The sequence below is a fragment of the Balaenoptera borealis genome (assembly GCF_965194805.1).
Source record: "Balaenoptera borealis genome assembly, chromosome: 21".
Classification (NCBI taxonomy): domain Eukaryota; kingdom Metazoa; phylum Chordata; class Mammalia; order Artiodactyla; family Balaenopteridae; genus Balaenoptera; species Balaenoptera borealis.
The window spans coordinates 12,821,437-12,843,578 of record NC_138880.1 but is presented as its reverse complement, the minus strand read 5'-3'; the positions used below and the strand labels follow the sequence as shown (position 1 = coordinate 12,843,578).

General features: G+C 39.4%; 1 long non-coding RNA gene across 1 annotated transcript; it reads right to left on the bottom strand.

The window, feature by feature from the left end:
• Positions 1–1,049: 1,049 nt before the first annotated feature.
• On the bottom strand, positions 1,050–21,736 carry LOC309619675. Its single transcript, XR_014239146.1, has 3 exons — positions 21,397–21,736; positions 20,897–20,966; positions 1,050–16,493 (listed from the first exon to the last, which is right to left on the bottom strand). It is a non-coding gene; the product is annotated as an uncharacterized lncRNA (long non-coding RNA).
• Between the last annotated feature and the right edge of the window lie 406 nt (positions 21,737–22,142).

Genomic DNA, 22,142 nt, shown 5'->3' with positions numbered 1-22,142 from the left:
CATGTATCTATTCTTTTTCAAATTCTTTTCCCATTTAGGTTGTTACAGAATATTGAGCAGAGTTCCCTGTGCTCTACAGTAGGTCCTCGTTGGTTATCTATTTTAAGTATAGTAGTGTGTGTATGTCAATCCCAAACTCCCAATTTGTCCCTCCCCCCAACCAGGGACATTTGATTTAAATGACTTTCATCCTTGTTGGGCTTTCTTGTTTTGCCATTTTGGGCAGTGATAAGATGCCTCACAAAAATATTCCTGAAGTTACTCTCAATATCTCTGAAGTGATAACTTACTACATTGTCAAGTTGACAACTTGTGTCCTTACAGAGAGAGAAACTGCTGCTGGGTTGCTTTCTTGGTTTCCTTTCCTTGGTTTTCTTTCTCTCTTTCTTCTTTTCCTTTTTTGTATGTGGGGGATTATGTGTGCAGATGGGTCGAATTCCTTACACATAGCAAGTGGCTTTCTCTCCAGGTGTTTAAAGTTCACACTGAGCACGTTGTAGGTTTTTGAAACAATCTCATGGATATAAGAAGACTGAGAAATTGAGGCACAAGGAGAGTAATGTGTTGTAGCAGAATACGGAGCATATCCACAACAGCACGAGGTAAAATGACCTGTGATATTTTTATAGGTTATAGAAGCTGTCATTGGCATTGCTTCCACGTAATTTTTTTCTGCTGAAGTTATTGATGGAAATGGGGAGAACATAACAAGATTAAAGAACATTTTTATTTTACCCTTAAATTCAAATAATACAACCCTTTTTTTGGTTTTTTTAAATAAATTTATTTATTTTTGGCTGCATTGGGTCTTCGTTGCTGCGCGCAGGCTTTCTCTAGTTGTGGCGAGCCTGGCTACTCTTCGTTATGGTGCGCGGGCTTCCCATTGCAGTGGCTTCTCTTGCTGTGGAGCACGGGCTCTGGAGCACGGTCCCTAGAGCACGCAGGCTTCAGTAGTTGTGGCACACAGGCTCTAGAGTGCAGGCTCAGTAGTTGTGGCACACAGGCTCTGGCATGCAGGCTCTGTAGTTGTGGTGCACGGGCTTAGTTGCTCCGCGGCATGTGGGACCTTTCCGGACCAGGGATTGAACCTGTGTCCCCTGCATTGGCAGGCGGATTCTTAACCATTGTGCCACCAGTGAAGTCCCAATACAACCCCATTTTGAGAGAGGTAATTTCAAATGTCCATTTGTTAAATGTAATGCTTCAGTTGTCTATTTCTTTGAGCCTCCTTAAGTCAAGTCCTGGTATTAAAATTTTTTAACTAGATAATTACCTTTCCTTTGTGTGGGAGGATTCTCTCCTCTTCCCAAGAGCAAAGTCATCTTAGCTATTATTTTTCCTTCATAAAGTCTCCTCTAGGACTTGTCATTTATGCTTCTCAATTTAAGCAACCTTTCCTCAATGTCTGCAACTTAAATACATAATACTTTATATTGTTTTTCTGGCTTATTTAAGTAAATTACTGCAGTTGTTCCCTGGTCCACCCATTCATTAAAAACTGATGTGATATACAAAACTATTTGAATATTTAGAGCACTTTTAATCTTCCTAATGTAAGTCAAATATTAATATATCCTTACATACCTCCATTAAGAGACAGCTGTGTCATGCATAAGAGCATGGACTTTGAGATGAATGCCTGGGTTTGAATCCAAGCTCCATCACTTACCAGCTGTGTGAAACTGATCAAGTTCCTTAATCTCTCAGTGTGTGGTAACCTCATCTGAAAAATGGCAATTAAATAGCATGTCCCTTTTCTAGTTCTTGTGAGAATTAAATGAGCTGATACATGTAGAGCAATTAGAATGGTGCATGGGACACCCTTATTATTTAAGTTTGGCAAATAAGTTTTAAAACCAAACTCAAGCAAATTTATCCCATGGTATTTAATATTTTTGACATTAGAAAGGACACTAAGAAGCAATTTAACTTAATAGTTAACAGCAAAATATCATGCTAAAGTCATCTCTATTTAATGCAGTGGTATGTAGATTTAAATCATACTTGATGTTGCTGCATTATCCCAATTGTTGTAGGAAATTGTTTAATTGAAACATTTTTCCTCGGGCAGTATCAAAAGACATGAATAATAAAATACTGAATGTATAAGTATATAGGCATCATTATCATAGCATCTATTTTATCGTTTATAATTTTACTAATTCTAAGCATTTTTTAAAAAACAAATTTCTAAGATAATTAAATATATTTATCCTTATTGCCAATCTTAAGAATTTTCTCTTCGGTTGAATTCATTTTAACAATAAGGAAAACCAATAGGGCACTTTTGCCTATACATGTCATTAACCCATTTTTTTTTTTTTATACCTGCTTCATCCTGGTGAATTTCTTCCCCATGTTTATTGGGCTCAAATCCCTGAATTATAGTCTGTGATTTTTTGGTCATTCGTAATCTCTAAAATTTATTGCATTTTCTACTCCTCTTATCACCCTCCTTGAGGCATCTGTGAGGTGAAAATGGGAGGAAGAGTTACCTCACAAAAATGGAAACTGATTTGAGAAACTTTAAATAACATGCTAAACCCCTAGGATTGAGGGTTGAGAAAAAACAGAGTAGATTCTGGTTAAAGTTTCATCTATTCATAGGGTAGCCTTGTTCTCATATATGGAGGGCACATTCTAGGGTCATCCCATGATTTCCAACTCTTGATATTCACCAGGTGTACCAACTCTCCTCCCCTTGAGTGTGGGCACAACCCATGACTTGTTTCTAACGAATAGAATATGGCAAAGGTGATGGAATATATGTGATGATGTGCATGTGCTTTTGCAACACAAAATTGTGATGCCTGTCTTGTGAGGAGACTCGCTCTCCGTCCTGTTCACTTTGAAGGAGCAAGCTGCTATGTTGTAAGAAGTCCACATGGCAAGAACCGTCGGCCCCCAGTCTGGCAACCCGCAAGGTACTGAATACCACTAACAGTCGTGTGAGCGAGGAAGTGGATCCTTCTCCATGCAAACTCCAGAGAGGCTACCAGGCTGACTCCTGGCTGTAGCCTTGCAGATTACCCAGCTAAGCTGTGCTCAGACTCCTGACCCATGGAAACTGCGAGATAATAAATGTGGTTTTTTAAGGTACTAAGTTTATGGTAATAGATAAGTAAATGATGAATACCGATTCTGGTACCAGGAATGGGATGATGCCACAACAAATACCTAAAAATGTAAGAGTGACTTTGGAACTGGGCAGTGGGTGGAGCCTGGAAAATTTTTGAGGAGCATGGTATAGAAAGTATCTGAAATCTAGAGGTGTTCAATATATATTCACAGAAGTAAAGAAGAAAGGAAGAATGATAGGAAGGAAGAAAGGAAGGAAGGAAAGATTAAAAGAATAAAGGAAGGAAGGTTGGTTTGTACCTGTGTCAGACTAATTTGGTTTATTATACTAACTTGAGAGATTGGTATGTTGGTATTTGGGCAGTCTGATAAATTCAGACGTGGGAACTGGTAGAGCTATTTCCTGAGACTGGACTTCTATAAGTGATTTTTATCACAGTATTAGAGAACACAGCAGTACTGGGACATCGAGGACTTGAAGTCCATGCGCATTTTTTCCTGCTCAGTCAAGCGTGTAACTGAAAGTAACCTATGCACTGCCCTTGGGGGCAGTTTTGAAGCCTATCTGTGCATATGTCGTTAGAAACAAAAGTCAGCCAGACCCTTTTACATTTTCAGATGGTCCATGTTATCTTGTTTTCTTTAAACAGCTTTCTTGAGGTGTAATTTATATAGCATAAATTTACTTGTTTAAACTGCATAATTTAATGATTTTTCAGTAAATGTATAGACTTAAACAACCATCATTATAATTCCCTTTCAGATTATTTCCAACGCTCTGTAAAGATCCCTTGTTCCCATTAGCACTCAACCCTTGTCATTCTCACCTCCTGCTCCAGACAACCACTCACTAATCTACTTTCTGTCTCATAGATTTCCCTTTTCTGTGCATTTCTTGTAAATAGAATCAGGTAATATATGGTCTTTTGCACATGGCTTTTTTCACTTAGCATAATATTTTTGAGGCTCATCCACATTGTAGCATATATCAGCACTTCATTCCTCTTTATTGCTGAATAACATGCTCTTGTATGGATAGAGCCCATTTTGTTTGACAGTTCACTAGTTGACAGACTGGATTGTTTCTACTTTCTGTTTAATAAAAATAATGCTGCCATGAATATTCACATGCAAGTGTTTGTGTGGAAATATATTTTTATTTATCTTGGGTAAATTCCTAGGAGTATAATTTCAGGGTCATAACTTTTGTCATGTTAACTTCAGGACAAGATTTTGAAAAAAAATTTTAGGGCCTAACAATGCTCTTCATAAAGAGTATTTATTAAAGGTCTATTTATTTGATTTGTGCATTTAAAGAAAAAAATGTGGAGGATGGGTTGCTTATTTTATTTTATATAATAAGGAATATTGCAAATATAAAAGAAAAGCACACCTTTAAATTTAAGGGACATGTATTACCAACTCTCCTCCATTGCTGTATAAAGTACAGCTCTAGGTTTTGAACACTTAATGTCTCCCAACATGATTTACTTACAGGAATACTGGAACCCATGTTAAATGAAACTAAGTCTTTAAAATTAAAGTTTATGGATCTAATTATCATACATCTTAAGGAAGTAAAACTAAGAAGTCATTTTATATGCTTAATTATATAACATCTCACAAGGGCAGAAACATAAAACTAATCATCGTATATTGATATACAAATAGACAATTTATAGCAAATAAAATAAGAAACTATGCTCAGGAAAGATCCATTGCTTCTCTTATAATGAACTGCAATTGTCTTAGCGTTTTCATTGGCCAGGTGAAGAATTCATTGATCTGAATAAAGAGAATCATGAGCATAACTGGGTTTTCAGAAAAATGAAAACAAAAACAAAACACCCCTTCAGGTTTTATCAGATTAATAAAGTTCTCTAGAAATTAAGTTCAGAATATCCAGAATGGCTTTCAACTCATATGCTAGGTATATGACACTTCTTATCACTTTAACATTTATTTACTTATTTGTGGAATTCTAGAACAAAATCTTTTAGTGAGGATTAAAAGTGTAGTTTTCAGGATAAATATAAAAAAGAAAGTAGACATGTATTTAGCTTGCCATCCTCCTAGAGTGGAATAGATTAAAAATGGCACATGATGTAAGAAGGATTGGCCTAAATTAAGGAATGACGGGGATTTTTTTTAAAAATTTTATTTATTTATTTATTTATTTTAGTTTTGGCTGCGTTGGGTCTTCGTTGCTGCGCACAGGCTTTCTCTAGTTGCGGCGAGCAGGGACTACTTTTGGTTGCGGTGCGCAGGCTTCTCATTGAGGTGGCTTGTCTTGTTGTGGAGCATGGGCTCTAGGCGCATGGGCTTCAGTACTTGTGGCACGCAGGCTCAGTAGTTGTGGCACACGGGCTCAGTTGCTCCGCGGCATGCAGGATCTTTCTGGACCAGGGCTCAAACCCGTGTCCCCTGCATTGGCAGGAGGATTCTTAACCACTGTGCCACCGGGGAAGTCCCAGGAATGACAGATTCTTGATGGGTCCCAGGGAAGGTATACAAGGTTGTTGGTGTACGTTCCTGAATGCTTTCGTTTGGTTATATTGGAGGGCAGCCATATTATCCCTGGAGCCTTCTTCTGGGTACCACTGTCAAAGAGAGAACGATGAGCAGCCAAAGCTGGGGTGCAGCTCAGTGTGGTGTTTCTTATGTTCTGAACTTCAGGTATGAAAGGCTGGGCTATTCACAGACCAGAAGTAAGTAGGTCACAATTCTTTACAATACCAAGCGTTTAACAAAGTCAGTTCATTTTTTTTGATGTCCAGATGTTATATACACATTTTTCAATGGTAGGAAGCTTTCAAAACATTATACGTACACATAATGGATTACATGAGTATCTAAATTAGGACACAAAGTTGGGGGAATTTATAAGTCAATTTCTGCCTGGAAAAACTAACTGGCAACACTGGGTAGCTAATGCGTTTTGAGAAATTACCATGTGCTAAGCATTGTTCTAACTGCTTTATATGTATTAATACATTTAATCTTCATAATAATTCTATGAGGTAGGTATAATTATGATCCTCTCCATTTATTAGGTGAGGCAACTGAGGCACAGGAAGTTAGGTTAATGGCTCGTTTACCTAATGGCAATGTCACACAGCTAGGAAGTGCTGAAGTCAAGATTTGATCTCAGATACTCTGGCTCCAGAGCCCAAGTTCAGAACCAGTATGCCATATCATTCTCTTTAGTAATTATGTAGGGACTTCCCTGGCGGTCCAGTGGTTAGGACTCCGCGCTTCCACTGCAGGGGGCGTGGGTTTGATCCCTGGTCGGGGAGCTAAGATCTCTCATGCTGCGCAGCGCGGAAAAAAATTATTCGGTCATTTATTCATATGAAGTAATATATACCCAGCTGATAATTGCCTTGTTTTCTAAACTACGTACTTCAATAAAATCTTTAAGATTTGCCCATTTTTTATTGAGAATTTGTAATCATTTGAAAAGAAATTTAATGAAGTTTAATACTATTAATAACTATTTGGAGAGGAAACTATTTTGTAACTCTTTTGAAAATAGAAATTATGTTTCTGTTTAATATATCCTCTTAACCAAAAATACTTTCTATAGTCATGATGGTTATTCTTTCTTTCACTGGTTCTGTCTCAGGGACTGTTGTTGGTGGATGTGCCTGGTTGAGAGTCAAGGACAAGTTTTAAGATGTTCTCCCTCTTAGGAGTCCACACCGCATGTGAATGACTCTATCCCATCGATGCCAAGATGGGGTCAAAGAATTATTCATAAGATGTATAGTCAGGAAAATATCTTATTATATTTAGACACATGGCCTTTTCAGACCTTGCTTTAAATGAAATATTTTGATATTGATGTTTAGGTATTTTAATGCCAAAATTTATTTTGATGGAAGAAGCATTCACTGAATGAAAAAGCGTACTATATGTTTTTCAGATGACCAAGATGAGGTGGAAGGCTAGCAGTTGATACCACAAATGTACGGGACTGTGGCTTAGCTGATTGGAAGGCACTTGGGAGGGGAGTACATAGCAAACTTTGCTTTCATATGTCCAAGATAATTTATAAAATAAAATTGCTGGGAGGAGATTTATAAATTATTTCAGTAAACGAATTGTTTTGAACACCCTCAAGATGGAGAAAAAGCAACTGTTTACCTGCAAATAATTGATATGCTAATTTTAGATAATTCTTTTCTAGGCATTAAACCGAATCTCATGAGAACCACTAGTATGATGGTAGTTCTTTGATTAGTTTGAATGGTCTCAGGCACTTGCAATTTTTTTCAAAGATTGTATTTCTCTGAAAATATCCTATAATTTAACATTTCCACCCTTTCTGGCTATTCTTTCCTTGGTTACTCCAAGAGGCTACTCTCAAGTAGTACCCTAATTTACAGGGTGCATATTTTGTATTCCTATCTGTAATTCTATGAAAATGAAGCAATTGTTCAATGGGTAGTAATAAGAATGAAAAAATTTTTTCCCCTTGAAGCATTAACATAATTTAATGTACATTCAGTAAAATTAGAGCAGCCAATAAGGAATATAATTCTTATTTACATTTCGAAATGATGGTAACAAAGTGCTTTGTTACCTGTTTTGTAAATGCAAGCTCCACATTGATTTAAACGCTTTCAAAATTCTATGGGCAATATAAGCTTCTCAATTTTAAGTTTTTATTGCTGAAATCATAGTTCTTTGGTTAGGTGAAAAATAGGAATTGAAGATTTGTTTCCCCCTCTAAATTCCTATGTTGAAGCCCTAATACCAACGTAATGGTATTTGGAGATGGAGCCTTTGGGAAGAAGTTAGGTCATGCAGGTAGAGCCCTCATGATGGGATTAACACTTTTTTAGACGGGACACTAAAGAGTTTGCTTTTTCTTTTTCTCTCTCTGTCCACCATGTAAGGGTCCAAGGAGAAGATGGCTGTCTGCAAACCAGGTATCCAACCATGTTGGCACCCTGATCTTGGACTTCCAGCCTCCAGAATTGTGAGAAATAAATTTCTATTGTTTAAGCCACCCAGTCTATGGTATTTGTTACAGCAGCCTGAGCAGACTAAGATAATCAATCCATAAAGAAGGAAATATAATAATCTAACTTCTCCTGAACTCTATATAACATTAGCTGTTGAACTATATTAATATATAGTGAAGATATATAAGCAGAATGTACAATGCACAAGATATGCTTATACCAAGGTAAAATAGGTAATAATGTTTATCTTAAATTACATAGATTCATTCAGACTCTTGGTTTTATAATTTGACCTGTTTGTTACTACACCTGTGAACTTCATGTGTACTTCAAGTTTTACAACATGTAAATGTAGACAGTTTATAATGGGATAGAGCTTAAATTGTGAGAAATACTCAATTATGGTAAAAGAAATACACCAGAAGTAATACTTTGGCTGTCTTTAAATTTTATTGGAATTAGATGTCAAGTAAGATAAGATGTGCAAGAGAGAACTGATAGGGTATGGAGTAAATTTTAGGTTCTACTGATCATTTCTTAGAAATCAAAATCAATTTAAGACATCAGTTTTCAATAGTATTCTTATGTATAAGTAAAACACAACGATATGTAATACCTGGTACGACAGAGATCCATGGCTTCTAGTCTCTTGAGACATCTGTCTTCATGAAAGAGATGAAGAGCACCAGCTCATGAGTTACGTAACCTTGAGACAATTTCCCATTTCTGCTTACAGGTACGAATAAATGTCATAATACAGACCAACTATCATTTGTTATATACAAATATGTGGTTCCTTTTTTTGACATTTTTCTGGATCTAATAACTACAGGTGACATTTCTGAGAAATGCAGTGTACTGAGTTCAATGGAGAAAGTTGAAGAGTCTTTGTCTCCGTTAACTTGTGAGAAGTTTCATCATTCCAGTTCTCTCCAGACAGCCTGATTGTCTTTATTTTCCCTGAACTCACATGGTCTGTGACAGTCATTTGGCAATTCATTGTGCATGGAGTTAAAATGTAGTCTGTGTATGTTTCAGGACACATGTAGGGCTAAATAGGGAGGTACTGTTGTTCTGGTTTCCTGGGAAACATACTCTGAGATGATGAGATTTATGTGAAGGAAATTTATTTGGGAATGCTTTGGGGAACAGTAGAAGTGAGGGAAGTAGAAAAAGGCAAAGGGAGACGTTGTACTTCAATGCCGAGGCAGCAGTTTCTGCCGGTCCTTCAGGGAGGGGCCCACTTGGGGGAGGCAGCTCTCTGCCTGAGGGAGATTTCCAGGGTGTTCGGAGCCAGCCCACCAGCCGTCAGTGCTTCTGACAACTGATGAAACCAGAGCCTTGGTCCTGAAGCAGGGACCTGGGAGGTCACCACAGCATTCACTGCAGGAGGTAACGGGACGCAAGGTGAACAGCAGAGTATCGAGAGTCAGATGGGCTGGCTTGAAACTGGTTTCTAGTCTATACCGGATATGTCACCTTGGGCAAGGCACTTATTCTGCCCCTACTAAGTGGGGGTAAGAACAGTGTAGACATCTCACTGGGTTATTGTGGAAATGGATGAGTAAACACATGTAAAGCATATAGAAGTTCCTGGAATATTGTGAACACTCTGCAATTGGCAGATATTATTATCAGAGGTTGCTATAAAACAATGTAACTATTTTTAAAACTAACTTACCCATATGAACATTTGTTCCTATATAGGTGAGAAGGGGCTAGTAATAAAAAAACTCCAGCAACTCTAGTTGCTTAAAATAACAAGGATTTATTTCTTGGCCATGCTACATTACGGGCTGGCTCTAGGACCCAAGCTGACAGAGCAGCCACTAGCTGGGTAATTGCCAGTGGTGTGGCAGAAAAGAGAGGTCGCATTTTAAATGCTCTCTTAAAGCTTCCACCTGGGACTTCCCTGGTGGCGCAGTGGTTAAGAATCCACCTGCCAATGCAGGGGACTCGGGTTCGAGCCCTGGTCCAGGAAGATCCCACATGCCGCGGAGCAACAAAGCCCGTGCGCCACAACTACTGAGCCTGCACTCTAGAGCCCGCGAGCCACAACTAGTGAGGCCGCGTGCCACAACTGCTGAGGCCCACACACCTAGAGCCCGTGCTCCACAGCAAGAGAAGCTATCGCAATGAGAAGCCTGCGCACCGTGACGAGGAGTGGCCCCCGCTTGCTGCAACTAGAGAAAGCCTGCATGCAGCAATGAAGACCCAACGCAGCCAAATAAATAAATAAATGTATTAAAAAAACCTTCTACCTAGAAGTGATATATGTCAATTCCACTCATATTTCACTGGTCAAAATTTATCATATGAATACATATAACTCTGAGAGGCGGGAAGGGAAGTATAATCTACCCTTTGTCTGGAAGGAGAACCTGAATGACTCCATAACAGCCCTAATGACTATTAACGGTTTAATTTTTTAAATTACCTGGAACGATATACACTCAATAATGAGACAACTTTTCTTAATACTTATTATGTGCCAGGCACTGTGACAAACAGCAGTACTATTGAAATAGACCTCATTAATATCCCAAATATTGTACATTAAAAAAAGTACTGAGGCTTAGTGTAACCCAGTCAATACCATGAATCTACCTAGTGGTAAACGTGGACTCAAAGTCAGACCTGTCTGACTGCAGAGCCCACGCTGGTAACTACGACTCTGTGTCCTCCCAAGAACTTCAGTGACAGTAGTGTGACTCACAATATTTTCAAAACACATGCTCTGTTTTTTTTTAAAGGAATTTCTGTTGGAATCTATTATTTAGAGTGTCTTAATTTCCAAAATGTTATGAAGTCTCACATGTAGTAGAAGTCTTTTTTCCTGTTCCCACTATGGTACTGGAAGGGTAAGAAAATGAGTCGAGTGTCCCTCTTCCATTGGGTAACTCGGACAGACTGATGGAGACTCTACCTTCTTCCCCACAAGGCATCCAAGGGTGTCTTCCCTCCAGCCAGCCAGAAAGATGCCCGTGGACCAGGCCTGGAAATGAGGCACTTACCCTCTGCTCACATTCCGTTGACCAGAAGCCCATCACAGGGCTGCTCCTGACCACAAGGAAGGCTGGCAAGTGGAGTCAGCTGTGTGCTGAGTGAGTCTTGCTCATGATACACTGACTGTGCTTTATATTTTCATGGGATTGACGAGATCTTAAAATGGAGCAAATATATTTAGGGTTAGCAGGGCATAATCTCAAAGCTGCCTCATTGTTTGGTCTGCATTTCTTTCTTTTCAGTACTCCAGAGCAGTGTCTTATTTGGGTGCATCCCACTTTCTTTTAGTGTCCTGCATTTCTTAACATGTGTTGTAGTTTGCCTTTGTGCTAATGGAAAGGTTATAGTTACACTTCTTTATCTTTCCTTTAATTGCTACGTAAGACTGTGTAATCTATTTATAGTATTAATGCAGGAGGATACAGAGGACACTCTGCTAATAAGTATACACAAGGCTGTAGTCTGACCTGGAGGAGGGTTTCACATGCTCTTGGGCCAGCACTGCATGCGGCAGGGGCCCACCAGACCACCAGATAACCCTGGGGTCTGGTAGGAGTGCAACATCTTCAGTCTGATGCTCTAGACGGTCCCTTCCAAACTATAAGAATTTTTAAGAGTCATACAGGGCATGTAATAGGGGAGCGAACCGCAGAACTGGAAGAGAATTTTGAAAGCTGTTGCAATGGATTGTGAGATTTAGCCCTTATTAACTTTTAGGAGCTTACCCCTTTAGTCTGGGCAGGTGCTGTTGTATTACCTACTCCCATGATTAATCATAAATAAAGAGGCTTAAGACTGGGTTCTGTATTATCCCATGATTCTAGGATGACCATCATTACTGGGAACATGAGGGGTCCGGTAACACATATAACTTTAAAAAAATTGTTAGATGCTTTCACAGATATAATTTTATTTTGATTCTGTCCACTAGGGAGGGTCAGGGTCTATGTTCCTCACATTCAACTTCGTATTTCTAGCCCAGTCCAGGGTTTGTATATTTTTTACGTGGAGCATGTATTAACAACAGCTCTAAAAGTTAACAAGGCAGGTATCTGCATCATTCTTTGTAGAAGAAAAAATGGGTTCAGCGAGATTACATGACTTCCCTTAGGTCACATAGTTGGTAATAACACATTGAATTTTTTTTTTATAAATTTTATTTTAATTTTTAATTTTTTTTGGCTGTGTTGTAGCTTTGTTGCTGTGCGTGGCTTTCTCTAGTTGCGGTGTGCAGGCTTCTCATTGTGGTGGCTTCTCTTGTTGCGGAGCATGGGCTCTAGGCGCACGGGCTTCAGCAGTTGTGGCTCGCGGGCTGTAGAGCGCAGGCTCAGTAGTTGTGGCGCACGGGCTTCATTGCTCTGTGGCATGTGGGATCTTCCCGGATGAGGGCTCGAACCCGTGTCCCCTGCATTGGCAGGTGTTCTTAACCATTACACCCCCAGGGAAGCCCAACACATTGGATTTTGAAGCAAGTTCTTCTGATTTATGTTTTGTTATTCTTTCCACCCAACTATGCTGCTTATCACATTTAAAAAAATGTACTCAGGAGTATCAAATATTCATTCCTTGAGGATAAATTCCGGTTTTGGAAATAGCCAAAAGTAGTCTAGTATTAAATGTGGTGAATAGAGTTGGTTAGACAATGCTATTTTGGATTAAAAGGATGAGGTATATCTCATAAAATAATACATTTTTGAGACTTATAAACTGGCACATAATACACATCCCTTAAATATTTGTTAGTTTTGAGAAAAATGCAAAAATCTTTTAAAACTCATAGCTTGACTGCGTAGCCATGCAACTTTTACCTATATTAAGATCAGAACCAGATCCAAGGAAATTGAAAACGGAAACTAGCTAAGAGCAAAAAGTGCAGAGTTCAAACGATGGCTGTGTTTAAAAACTGAACTTATTTTCAGTGATTTTTAAATAAAATCTAGTATGTATCACTCAGTTTGTGATTTGGCCTTTGAGAGGGGTTATGTATAAAGGTAGTGAGAGAATGAACAGTTACTCCTATCCACTGTGTGTTAGGTGATTTACTTCATTTAATCCTCAAATCAGTCTGTGAAACAAATATTTCCATTTTAAAGAAGAGGGAAAGGCTCATGGTTTTCACTTACTGATCAAACATCACACAGCCAGTAGGAGGCAGAGCTAGAATTAGAATGCAAGTCCATCTGTTTCAAAGCCAAGGTCTTTCTTCCAAACAGTGCTGTTTCTTTTCAAAGGGGTAAGAGAGGATGGAGGTATGGTGGATTGAATGGTGGTGCCCCCAATAATAGAACCTGTGAATGTGACCTTATTTGGAAAAAGGGTCTTTGCAGATGTAATTAAGAATTTCGAGATGAGATCATCCTGGGTTATCTGGAGGGGTCCTAAACCCAACAACAAGTGTCCTTATACGAGATACATAAGGGAGATACTGATGGAGAAGAGAAGGCCATGTGAAAGTAGAGCAGAGATCGGAGCAGTGCAGCCATGAGCAATGCTGACAGCCAGCCACCAGAAGCTGGAAGAAGCAAGGGACAGATTGTCCCTAGAGCCTATGGCAGGACACCGATTTCAGACTTCTAGCATCCAGAACTATGAGAGAATGAATTTCTGTTGTTTTCAGCCGCCCAATGTGTTGTAATTTGTTACAGCAGCCCTAGAAACCACTACAGGAGGTACGGGGAGGAACCTGCAAGGAGGATGGACACGCTGATTCATTTAAGAGCAAAGAAGAAAGGCTGCTAACTTTGGAAACAAGTCAGCCTGGGGTTGAATCCCAGCTCTGCTGCTTCTCTGCGTGTCCTGTAGAAGTAATTTAACCTCTCTAAGGTTTGGTTTCCTCAGCTGTAAAACAGAAATTATGATGCATTTCTCATTGGATTTTAAGGATTTAATGGGAGTATATAAAGCACTTAGCATAATATAAGAAATCAATGTACTTCCTTTTGTGGATCAGAAGACTATTTCATAGTGAAATAAAACATTATCCTTGACTTTGATTTTTGTAAATGAAACAGACAATGCAATATAGTGTTATAAGGTCCATAATAGAGGTAAATATGAGACACAGCAGTGGCACAAAAAAGGGAGTGACTGACTCAGGCTGGTTGAACCAGGGATGCTCTCAAAGGGGAAGACCCTTGAGCTGAGATTAAAAGATGAATAGGCATATACTAGGTATTACCAAGATGTCCCCCAATCCAGAGACCCCCTATATTACCCTCCCCAAGGAATAAACCTACAGGATCATGTCTGTGGGGAGAGGGAGCAGGCATATAGGATCAAGGGGTCAGAGGGAGGAATCTGCAAAGTTGTTAAAAACTGATCTCCACCAAGGTCCATCATAATATTTCAGAACACTGGGGATAAAGAGAAGATCCCACAAGCCTTTGGCGGGTGGGGGCAGGGAACCAATCTTATAAAAAGGAACAGGAATTAGAATGGCCGCAGATTTCAGAAAAACAATGCTGACAAAGAACAATGGAGCAGTAACTTCTACATTCTAGGGGAAAATCACTTGCAACCTAGAAACCTATACTCGGCCAAATTGCCAATGAAGTGTAAGGACAGATTAATTGCCAGTGAAGTATAAGGACCCTCTTAAAACATTTACTCCCTTTCTTGGGGGGCTGCTGAAGGATGTATTCCATTAAAACAAAGGCGTGGACCAAGAAAAAGAAAGACATTGTATCTAAGAAACAGGCGATTCAACTCAGGAGAGGAGCAAGCTCCATTCATTTGATAGTAAATGGAAATCTCCAGATCAAAACTCTTTATCAGGCAACAAGAGTAGCTGGCAGAGGTTAGAACAGGTTGGAATTTTAGGAAGAGATTTCTTTAAGAAGATGAAGCTGATAGAATAGCTAACGTAAATAAATGCAATGAGAGGGTGTTCAGACAGGTAAGGAAGGATTTGAGGTTGACTTAGGGGTAAGTACATAGAAAGTTAAACAAATGGGAAAAACTCCAAATAATTATTTTACCTACCCTACTTCAGGGTAGGTAAAATATTGAGCAGGGAAGGAATTTCAATCATAGCTTATTACATGGCTTAGTCCTGAATTACATACATAGGTATGATAATATAACCACTGAATATCTAATCAAAATTTTGTTTCAAGACTACTGGGGCATGGAGAGTGTGCTGCTATTTGGGAGCTAGAAGGAGGAAAAAAAGCTAAATTCCTATCTTCCATAGTTAATAGATAATGCCTAAAACTGAAAAAAAAAAAATCTAGAAATAGCCGTTAAAGCACGTTCTTGGGGTAAAAAACAAGAGTCAGCTAAAAGAGTTGAAAGTGAGCATTTTATGGATGGGGAAATGAGGAGTAGGGATATTTTGAGAGTTAACAAATCTTATAGAGGTGGTATCATCTTGGACCATATGCATGTATCACTTTGATAAACAAAACTTGTAAAAAAAAATGTCTTCTGTTCAAGAGTTTCCAACCTCAAGAAATTTCTACTCACTCTGGTGCAAACTTCAAGAACCTCTACCATTCCTCCCCAAATTGTCATGAAACCATGGATGCTGAAACTAAGCTCTATGCTCTTGGATTCCTAGACCTTAGGGCAGTTTTAAGCATGGCTTCCATCTGAAGCCTGCTGGTGAATGGTGGAAAAGTAAGAATATCCAGGTAACATTAGCCTGTAGCAGCATTAAGGGTAACTAAATTTTGTCAAGTTGTGGGATAAAGACAATAGGAAGGTGGTTCTACTATCAACTAGCTTGTTACCAGAACTTTAGAATTTGAGGCAGAAATATAACAGAAAATGTTAGGGGAGATGGAAAAAGCAAAGATGTTAAGAACAGATGAGTGTAGCGCAGATTAACTTATTAGATCATGGAGAAGACATGAAGGAAGATCTTATTCTTCATTGGACCAAGAACTAATTTCAAGGGGAAGTTTGCTGCTTTATATAAAATAGGGAATTCTGAAGATAACTTCTGTATGACACATGATGGCAATGTGGTTCATTTGAAAAGGCTGAACTTTATAAGGAGCTTTTCCCTCTTTGATCTTTCTGTTATTTGTAAAGAACACAGGGTATCTCTAACTTAGCATTTCACGTCCATTGTTTGGAACTCCAGACACGATTTACTATAGAAACAACTGCAGGTGGTGGGGTCCACAGGCCAGCCCTCCAATGACTCATTAGTCTCTGGGTGTCCCAACAGCACTGAACTAAACCAATGTTTCCATGGAAAAATTCAAATATGATTCATATTGAGCTGCAGGAATACGTACGACCACATTTTTGTAACAGAAATTAAAAAGGAGTGATGAGTGGGTGGGATCAGGGATAGAGATACTCTTTAAGGGCAGGAGAGTGTCGCTACTGCAGAAGAATAAATTACAGCAGTGGAAATTTACCTCTCTTAACGCCTCTTGACAGAAAAATGATGGTATCTTGAACCCGTTCTGAATCTCATTGATATAGTTCCTAGGTGAAAACAGAATAAAGATATAGTTAGGAGCGTTTCTAGGCAGTAAGAGGTTGAAGAGATGGGAGAATAGAATTTCCAGAAGGAAGAAGAGTTCTTTGGTCATATGGCATTTGGCTTCACAATTCTCTCCCCGCCCCGAGCACCTCTCTCTCTCTCTTTCTGTCTCTTCCCCATATATATATATCACATGTTAAGCTTGTATAAATCAGAAGCTGCTTATAAATCATTCTGATATCTGGTCAACCTAACAAAAACTCTTTATCAATGAATGTTTTGAAATTTCACAATTAAGTAGAGAACAGCAAAGTTTAAGTGGTGAATATATAAACTCTAAATTAAAATGCTTTAATAATGAAGGACTTTTGCCCTGAGGGCAAAGGATGAAATCCAAGAATTGTATATTAATTTAACTTAATGAAGAGAAAAGTAACTATTTAAAGAGTTGACCCTTTTCTAAAATTCTAGAATGAACAGTGCACATAACTGAATGCTCATAATATAGTAAAGGATGCTCAGTCTATCAAACGCAATTTTAATCAATTATTCACTGCATCTGCATTTTTAATACCAAGATAAAATAACTTACTGCTTTAGTATTTTCCAAAATGTTTGTTCTTGGTAGGCTGACTTCTGCTGTAGATAAAAGTAGGGTTCACAGACATTTTCATTCCTATTTACCCTATGAGTTTTTGGCCCATCTTTCATATTGTATTAATGACCTCGGAAAAGAATTGCCCTCCTTCCCTTTTACTTTTCCTTTATAGAACATTTCAGATACTTTCCTTGCTGATTTTGGGATGTTGCCCCAATTCCATGCCTGGCACAAAGGTAATATAACCCAGGAGATACTCTGTGAATTTACTAACCTGTGACCGGACTTGTCCTGGGATCATCACCCTTTTACTCCTTACCTCATTCCCATGGAGGGAAGCAAGGAATACACAAAGGTAGAGAGCGGTTGGCTTAACTGGGGAGGACTGTGGCATTTTCCCACTCACTTCAGGTAAAAGAAGGTAACACCTCTTTCAAACCAACTGAGAGGGTGCAGGGAAGCTACAAGGTGATATTGCAGGTCCCTAGAATATGAGGAAATTGGCAGCTCTCTCCTCCGCTAGAGACTTGTTGAAACATGGGAGCCCTTATGCCTTCCCTGGGAGAGAGAGATCAAGGTGCTCCTTGATGTATGGAGACTGGGGCCTACTTCTTACCTGGGGAATTTTGAAGGTAGGACAGCAGATGGAGCACATATAATGACAGAGCAAAATGAGTGGGTAGTAGCCCACCTTGTCATCGTTTGGCATGGAAAGGATGTTTGAGTTTCCTATGGCTTGAGAGTGCTGTGGAAGGTAGAAACTATCTTTTAAAAAAATATTTATTTATTTATGTAATTTATTTTGGCTGCGCCAGGTCTTAACTGCAGCACACGGGATTTTTTTTTTTTTTTTTTAGTTGTGGCATGCGGGCTTCTTAGTTGCGGCATGCACGCGGGATCTATTTCCCCAACCAGGGATTGAACGCGGGCTCCCTGCATTGGGAGCGCGGAGTCTTACCCACTGGGCCACCAGGGAAGTCCCAGAGCTATCTTAAAATTACCTCTCCCAAAGGTACCTTGCTGTGGCAAGAGAACACTGTAGTCTTAGATTGGGATGGGAGGAGATATACCATTAGGGATGGGGAGAATTTCAAGAGGTAAGCCAAAACCTGGATCACCTTTGTCTGGGAACTGTGCAGTGTTGAGTACCTGCAAAACTCCTAAAGAAGCTTCCCGTGAACCTCACAAAAGTGCTAGTTATTTGGATGTCTGCCCAAAAGAGGTCACTGATGGCCAGCCAGTATTAACCAAGGAAGAACTAAAATGCAGAGTAATTTAAGCAAACAAAAAATACGCCTTTCCTTTAACTTGATCTTCCTCAACCCAGACCCTGGAAAAGCCAGAAGTAGAAGGGGGAGGATGGGGAGGAAATGGGAGGGAACAGGCCAGTCTCCTTCCCCGCATGGCTGCCCGATTTGGGGTATTTGGAGAGCGGCTTGGGATTGGAGGTGAGATTGCACTAGATTTAGACTGGACCAGACCCCTTTAATCCCTGCACGGCAGTTACCATTAACGCAATGGGGTTGCATTCTTTTCATACTTGTAAAAATCTGGACGCTACAGGATCTGTCTGAAACAAGGACCAAGAGATGGAGATCCAACTGAGCGTATTTAAAAGCAGTGACTGGAGAAAAAAGTAAAGCCATTTCCCACCAAGTTGACACTGTTCAACTGATTACATGGGGATAGATTATGCAGTAAGGTTTTTTTGCTGACTGTTAAGGAGGCTTTTTGGGGATGTTAGGTCCAGAGTATGAGGTTCAGAAGTCGGTGGATTCTTTCCCCAAAGAATCAATGTTTGGGGCTCAGTCTATTGGGAATGACTTATTATGAATATTAAAATCAGGTTTTTAAAACAAGCCCTTAATATTATCTTCATCTGTTGCTTCATTCATTCAAACATTTATTAGTTGCCTTTGTCCTGCACACACACAGAAGTAATTCTAAGGCAGTTGTCACTGTGATCAAGAATAAGAATAAAATCATAGTAATTGATATGCCACTGACTCTGTGCTGGGCACTCTTCTAAATGCTTTATGCATGCTAATCTAATCAACTGTATTTCATCCTAAAAGGGAGTTACTGTATTAGCTATATTTATCGGTAATGAAACTTGAGGCACAAAGAGGTTAATTCACTTGCCTATGCGTATATAGCTAGTAGGGTTGAAGCTGGAATTTGAACTCTAAAATCCATTAGAGTTTACATCTAATGCCATATTCTTGCTCACAATATTAGATATTTCCTCTAATATAGAGTTTCATGAGAATATGACTAAGTTTAAAAATAAGATTACAGGGTGAAAGATGAACATGTCCTGTAAACATTGGAAAAGGCTTCAAAATCATGTTCCAGTGCCACTGGAGATCCCCCCATAAATTGTAGATAGATCTTTAGGACTTGTCATGGAAAGACTCATTAGTCTCATTCCAAAGATTTAGCTGTTTGTAATACCCATTATAATATCTTCTTTGGTCTTATTGCTCAGAGAACATATCCTTTGTAATAAAATATATAGCTTAATGAGTTTATAGCTTAATGAATTTCTTATTTTTGGAGCAGGCTTCATAATTCCATTTAGACTCTATGACTTAGGAGATATTGCTATCTATCTATATTTGCAGTGAATTTTGTTGGTGGGTCATTGTGGAGTTGTTTTTGAACCCTGAAACAAATCTCTTCTGATTGCTGGAGGAGGTCCTCAAGAGGATGTGACCACAGGGCGTCCTGTGAACTGGACCCGGTCAGTAGAAGGCTCTGTGCTCTAGTCCCTGAAATGCACACATTTCACCTGCTAGTTCTGCACTTGGACCCAGTTCAGGGTCACAGCCTTGGGAGAGTCACGTGAGCCTACCTGGACTGTACACGTGACTGAACGCTGCTAAAGCCTCTATATAAGCTCTTAAGATTCTGGCGGGCGGGTGCAGAGTTAGGCTTATTTTGTGGCGCCCAAGACAAGCCTCGTGTATAATTTCCTTTGTTTATTAAATCTGACACCCACCAATCTGGAGTGATCTGCCTGTTTCTTCAGTCTTTCTTTGCCCTCCTCCTATGGGGGCCAGTTCTGGATTTTTTCTGAACACAGATGTATTCCAGGAAAAGATGATGGAAAAGTCTTTAACTTTTTCATGTCCCAACTGGGGCCTATGTCTTATGCCAGAGAAGAGCTTAACTATGGAAAAATGAAAACACTCAAGAAAGAGGGACCACAAATAGCAAGCTGTTGCTTGTTGTTTTTTGGGAATGGTGTTGTCAGGAGAAGCAGCAGGAAGATCGCTCAGTGCTGGCTTAGGGGCTGAGACCTCTTTCCTCTGTAAGAGGAGACCTTTGTGATGGAGAACTGAGCACTGTAGGCGCTGAGAACTTGGAGTTTCTGAAGTGCTACGATTATGTATCCTATCACTTCCAGAAATGGTTTTTGAAAGGCTGCCAGCTTTTTAGGGAGGCTTATGTCAGGGTTTTTAGTTAAACTGTTGTGGCTTGTGGGCATGGCACAGAATTGGGAGAGCTGGAGCCTGAGTTCTAAACCTCATACTAAAAATAAAGAGCTTTATGACCCTGGGAAAGGCAGTCAGCTTTTCTGAACCACTTTATCATTTATAAAATTAAGAACTTCAAACTAGATACCTAGGATTCTTTCCTGGTCTAACATTTGATGTGTTTCTCTCTGAGTCAAAGCATCAACTAATGGAGAAAGTTAGAACTAATGTTCTAACATGGCACCCCAGGTTAGGGGGTGGATAATAAAATATTTATTTATACCACTCTTTCATGAGTAGATATAGTAAAAGCTGATGCAAAACCTACCAGTAGAGCCTCTTCTTTCTTCACGTTTGGCCTATTTGTAAATAGCAACAATAAGTCCCATAAAGTGTTCCTAGAGATAACTAAAATTCATATGCATTACTCCTAAATATCAGTAATGATATCACAGTGAAATTTTCAAATCAATTTTTGAGGGGAAATGAATAACTTATGTATAATATATTCATTATCTTAAGTAGCATTATTTCTATTGGATGGTTTATGTACTAATAAAGCATAAGAAAGAAACTTTTGCTCAATGAAAAGTGATAAAATAAAAATAGTATTTGATCTCAACAACTGCCTTCAATAATCTGCAAAATGATAATGATTCTTTCTTTATATCATAGTATTGTGTTATATAATATAGTCAATAATAATGTTAATAATAACATTAATATTCATCATCTCATCGTCCCCAAGGAGGGTACCAGGGAAGTCATATTAACACTGATACCTTTATTTCTAGTTCATTAGCTGACATGGTGATAACAGGCCCCTACCTTGCTCTCCACGTTCCCCCTCCAGTGTGCTATGTAATGGCTGGGAATTTCCACCACGGGGCTGCCACACATGAACTCGGGCTGCTATTCTTCTTCTGTCTTCTTTCTTAAGAGGCGCTGCCAGGAGAACACAGCTCCGTTACAAGTGCAGTGACATCCCCACTGCTGTCTCGTTCTCCCTTAGTTCCTTCAGGACACATCTGCAGTGGTCCTTCCTCCCAGAAATGGAAAGTGGTCTTCCCCTTCACATAGACTTTTTACTTTTTCACCTGAGCTTTAAAGCAACATGCGTGGCGTGGTGCCTTTAAGTGTTATAACATTCTTCATCAAAATGGCCACTTCAGCTTTTTTTTTTTTTTTTGCCACTTCAGCTTTTACTTGTGGTTCTGTCCCTATAAGCATGAGCCTTTGTTCTGAGCTGGGGCCTGGGGAACACATCCCATAGTGCCCTCTGTTTTCCATCCTCCTCTTTCCTCTGTTTCTTCCCCAGGTTCCTCCTTTCTCCTTCAGAAAACACACTCTCTCTCTCTCTCTCTCTCTCTCTCTCTCTCTCTCTCGTGCGCGCGTGCGCACACACACACACTACCAGCACCACCACCAATAACCCATCAGAAAACATTAACTCATACAAACAGATGGGACAGATGATGGGAGAGATAGGATCGCCAGCCCAGACCAGCAATCACAGCTGACTCACTGACTCAACTGAATCACAGTCTAAACAAATAGTGATATAAGATAGGTGC